Source organism: Alligator sinensis, unplaced genomic scaffold, assembly GCF_000455745.1.
Source record: "Alligator sinensis unplaced genomic scaffold, ASM45574v1 scaffold10_1, whole genome shotgun sequence".
Taxonomy (NCBI): Eukaryota; Metazoa; Chordata; order Crocodylia; family Alligatoridae; genus Alligator; species Alligator sinensis.
In genome coordinates, this window is record NW_005842169.1 from 1,684,435 (window position 1) to 1,689,954 (window position 5,520).

Below are 5,520 nucleotides of genomic sequence, written 5' to 3' on the forward strand. Positions count from 1 at the left end.
AGGCTGCTCTAATGTGGTTTTATATGCTACAGAGGGGCTGGTTGAGGCAGGAGGATGCTTTAGTATGGGGGGCTGCCTGCCGGTTAGCTCCACTCTGTGCCCCAGCCAGCCAGGGCAGCATCTACATGTATGCTGCTGTGCATGAAAAAACTCCACCACAGGTTAGGACTTCTGTTTACAAGTCCTAACCTGCTGCAGAGTTTATTATTTTCTGCATCCTGATAGGGATGCACATACAGACACTGATATGTTTACTGAGAAGTTAATTAGTCAACTTCAGAGTAACAGTATCATGTAGATGCACCCAGAAAGAAGCTCTAAGCACATGCACAGATCTACTCACAGCCTTTTCATTCCTAATCAGACTTTTTAGTTAGTCCCCAAATGTGGGTAACAGTATTACAATTAAATGCTCAAGAATTGTAAGGATTTCCAAGAAGCTGACATGTAAATACTTACCTGTCAGGGGAGATACCATGAAGTGGCTTTCAGACCAGGTGGTTTTACTTACCTGGCAGGGAAGATACCCTTTTTCTTGACCTTGAATGCCTTGGTGTAGTTAGAGGGTGAAGGCCTGTTCCTTGCACTACAGGCAGTGTACACATGCCTCCAAATGGGAGGATCTTGGCTACACAATTTATGGTAATAGGGGGTTGCTCTTGGGCTTTCCCTTTAGCTTGTTTCTTTGGCCTTTTGGCTATGGGAAAGCAAGACTAGCTTTCTGGGCTTAGGGCTTGTACATAGGTTGCCTACCATGGATTTGGGAGTATCATATCTGAAGCCTCAGGCTGAAGAGTTTGAGAAGGAGGATACTTGCCAGTGGTTGTACCACACAGACTTGAATGACTGAGTTCTTCTCAGTCATTAGAATTCAGAACTGATTTGGCTGATTTGGGCCAAGACATAAAATTAAAAACAAAACAAGGATCAGAAATTATATCAGGGGGCATCAAATTAATCCCCTCTGTGGATCTGATGAGGGTCATTGGGATGGTCTACTGAGAAGTTGGGCTTCATTGGACCTAGGACACAGGGCCAGTCCAGCAGGCCACAGCATGCAGCATGTGCCTTATGCCAGCCTCCTGTGCCACAATCAAAGCAAGCACTGGAGTGGGACCAGTTCATGTTGCATGCAACATTCTGCTAGATCAGCTGTGTGCCCTGGCTCCAGTTCAGCCCAAAGTCTCAAAGCCAGCATTCAAGGCCAGTCTGGTGTGGGCACTGCATGCAGTGCTTACCCCAGACTGACTCCCTGTGTTGTGTGCAGTGCATGTAACTGATCAAGCCCAGGCATCAGCCCAGCTCTGTACACTGCAAGTGGCTCACAGGGTCAGTCTTAAATCTAGGTGCTAATTCAAACAGCCAGAATTTCACTCACTGAGCAACACATAGAGTACTGTATATATATACGTGAGGTGTTTCTTGTCAAGAAGGTATTTATTAGTATATTACAGTATTTCCCTAACATTTGAAGAATTTAGTTTGTTGATCCAGATAAGCTATATCTACTTCCTCTACTCATTAGGCTGTCTGAAGCTAATTCCTTTTTTTTTAAAGTTTGAAGGTTTTTCCCTTTGTTTTCATTTCACGTCAGAAAAATAATAATATCTATCTATCTATCTATCTATCTATCTATCTATCTATCTATCTATCTATATTTGTGTGTGGGGGGAGAAATTAAAAAAGGAGGAAATTAATGAGGACACAAGTAAATAGCCAGAATATCCAATAACCTGGGTGCTTAGACACTCTCCAAAGATGGACATACAGTCTCAAATACTGACCAACTCAGCCACTCTCTGTTTTCAAGAGTAATCTACATCAAACATCATGCTTCCTAGAATCCATATACTGTAAAGCCATTTTCAGACTAATATACAAACCACACCATCCATCATCTCCTTATCTATCGAATCTCATTAGTGTTTACTTTAATCCCTCCGTCTATTCTTTTCATATATTTTTCCAAAGAATCTAGTAATTTGGAAACTTAGTTACAATTTTCAAAGCAAAATACATGCTTTAATTTCATAGCAGGTGTAAATGCTGCTTTTTGAAGCATCATTGGCTAACAGATTACTGGAACAATGGGAAAGACTTGGAATCAATTAGTTGCATCCCAGTATCCAGCATACCCTAGCAGCTTGCAGTTTTTCACTAGCAGTCTTGCTCGTGTATGAGCCCTGAGGGCACAAGAGGTTGGGTGATCATGTATGAGTGTGTTGAGTTCTTTATGACGGAGCACTTTGCTTGGTAAAGCATATAAGTGGTCTGTGCTTCACAATAGAAACTTAAGGGAGTCCTGGGCTTCCTGAGGTTAAAATAGTTTAAATTAGTTTTGAGCATTTTGCAAATTGTCACTTCTTCATCTCAATAGGGTGCAAAGAAAGCTGGATGGCCATCTGTCCCTTGTTTCAGCTGCCAGGAATCAGTCATGTGGCAGGGCTAAAGGAAAGAACATCTCAGTTATATTTAAAGGTACACTGGACATTTCACTGCAAGATTCATGCCAGTAACTGTATTTTAGGAAGCAGTCTGTCTGGAAAGAAGAATCTGAGGGCTGGTGGACTATTTTAGACTTAACTCTCCATGTGGATGTTGAGTTGAGAGTTCCCTAAGAGAGTTCTTTTGTGGATTAAAAAAAGAAAAGGTAGACTTAACACAACTATCCATACATTTAAAGGTCTAGCAAGAAGTGTAATGACCAAATTATCAGGTGAGAGAGTATTCACGAAATAACCTCAACGGGCGCGTCCACACATTCATGCACGTGCACTTGCAGCCACTCAAACAGAAGCAGTGCAAATTTGTACCGGGGCTTTTTGCCTCAGCACACGTGCTTGGACATGCACTTTGTTGAGGAACAAATTGTACCACTTAGGACAAAATAACGCTGCCTGGCTCCTCCTGTATCTGCAGCCAGGGGGAGCTAGAGCCCAGGATCAGCACGCAGCACTAAAAAAGCCACCCTGTCAAGTAGCTCAGGGCTACTAGCTCTCAGGAGCTTCTGGGGCCCAGCCAATTGGTAGCTGGGGACACTACCCTTTGTGCCAGCTGGACAGCTGAAGCAGCCCTGAGAGTTCCCTGAACCCTCTACCCAATGCAGCAGTCTGGTAGTGGGGGCTGTTGGCTGGCTGTGACCTGCTGTGCACCTGCAGACCGAGATGGGGACTGCATAGCCAGTAGAGGCATCTGCCTCTCTGGGCCAGCTGCCAGTGGGCTGTGGCTGCAGAGTTGGCCTCTGTGCAGCACTACTGCCATGTGTGCCCCCTGCCCAGCCACCTGGGCAGTAGGGCTGTGCGAGGCTTCAGATCGTGCTTTGGATCTGGGGCAACTTCAGACACTTCAGCAGCATGCCTGGAGCAAAGCACAGGCTCATTTAAGCTGTCTGAAGCAGCTGGAAGCTTCTGAAGTGCTTCAGAAAAGCTTTGGATGTTTTGAACGCTGAGAATAAAAGTTAGAAGAGAGAGGGGGTAAGGGCGATGGAGGGAGGGGGGGGAAGGGGAGCTGGGGTGGGGGAGACTGACATGTGTAGCTGGCCAGTGAGAAGGATTTCTTTCTGGCTGTCTTTCCAATGACAGTGTCTTGGGGGAGGGACCTAGAAATAGCATAAAAGCCTCTGTTTGGAAGTGTGCTGTGCCTTTGGTGAGCTTGTTCCTTCTCTGGAACGGAGTCAGAAAGGTACCCTAGCAGATTCTAGCATCTCAGCTTGGTTACTTTACTCAGTAGTTGAACTTGCCTACACCTTTTTGTTGTTAGAAAGGATTGGGTAGGATTTAGCTTATTTTAGCTTAGCTATTCAATTACTATTACTATGCAATTCATTTCTTTCAATTTATATTTGCTCTTTTTTTTTTTTTTTGCAAACTTTGAAAAAAGAAAGCTCAGTGCTTTCCCTGCCAGCGTGATCCATCACTGCGCAGGCAGGCAAACAGATTGCACACACACACTTATAATATACGCACATAGAAGAAGGAAAATCAGATATTCATAGGGGAAGAAAAGAGTCAGATTATATATAGTGGTTATTAGTTATTAATATTATTATAGTTAGTTTACATAGAGACTGAAGACAACACAGAAGTCAGATTCACATTGAGACTAATGCAGAACTCACTACTTTTCAGAGCTGGGCCTATGAACTGCGCTTCATCAGCCTCCTAGGTAGTAGGTACAGAAACTCATGGACTTAATATACACAGTGGATTCTGGCACACTGCGACCGGCCAGAGATCTGACACCCCAGGCACATCTACACTTTTACCTGTGCTACTACATCCCCCTTTCTCCCTACTCCCCCCCCCCCCCCACCCCCCCCCCCCCAGCCTGTCCCTCACCCCCTGATGCCTCCGTTTCAATTTTCACTGACTAGCTTTCTTGCCTGAGTTATTGGCCAGGCCTCTGGCTTCTTTACTACTCCTTCCATCCAGGACCAACTGCAGGTACTTCCTCAGCCTGACAAAGGGGATTTCAAGCCTAAAGCTTCCAAAGATACATTTTTTAAGTACTCCTTTTTTTTTCATAATACACATATAGACATAAAAACACAAAATAAGCCATCACACACCATAAGTAACATCATCTGTCCAACACAACACAATATCTTTACTTCTTGCTGTCAATTCCTTTATAAAAAGAAAGGCTGTGTGACAGTTCTGTTTGGGTACCTTTGATGCTGTTGTTGATGATACTGGTGTTGAGCCAGCTAAGTTATTTTACCTGTTATCACATAACGTGGCAGACTGGACATGAGGCTGTAGGGGAGAAGGAGGCCTCACTGGGGCACACTTCTGTGTTGTGCAGAGGCCCCAGTGCTAGGAAGGGTGCACCTTAACAGACACACACAGTGTTACCCACACATATCACTAGTTATGCCTGTCAGCAGCTTGAAGTGCAGGGCCCCAGAAGACAGGCTCCCCCAGCAAGACACACACACAGTTAGCAGGATTTGTGGCCTGGCGGGGCCCAGCACCTAGGCCTGCAGTAGATTCCACCCCGCTGTGCCCCAAGACAGATGCAGTCGCCCAAGCACCCAACCACATCACGAGTTTTGCCTGTTAGCAGCCAGAGGTACTGGGCCCCAGAAGGCAGACTTCCCCAGTGAGACACACACACACAGGTGGCATGCTTTGTGGCCTGAGCAGGGGCCACCACCCCTGCAGTTTTCAGCCCACTATGCCTTAACACACACAGGGTCATCAACATGAGTTTTGCCTGTCAGCAGCTTAAGGTGCAGTTTCCCCCAAACCACTGCACCTATCTTCCTAAAACTTGGCATGCTTTGTGGCCTCAGTAGGGGCCATCACTCCTGGAGTTTTCATCCCCCTGTGCTGTAACACGTAGACATGACATGAGTTTTGCTTTCACGAATTTGGGGTGCAGTTCCCCCAAACCCTGCACCTATCTTCTTGAAACTTATCAAGCTTCATGTTCTCAGCAGAGGCTACCACCTCTGCAAGTTTCACCCAAATCAGAGACAAAACAACAAAGTCATAGATATTTCATTGATCCCCCATGGCT

At 45.5% G+C, this 5,520-nt stretch overlaps 1 non-coding gene across 1 annotated transcript; it reads left to right on the plus strand.

Moving 5' to 3' along the window:
• Positions 1–503: 503 nt before the first annotated feature.
• On the plus strand, positions 504–674 carry LOC112550636. The gene has a single exon (XR_003094563.1). It is a non-coding gene; the product is annotated as a U1 spliceosomal RNA (small nuclear RNA).
• Positions 675–5,520: the final 4,846 nt, after the last annotated feature.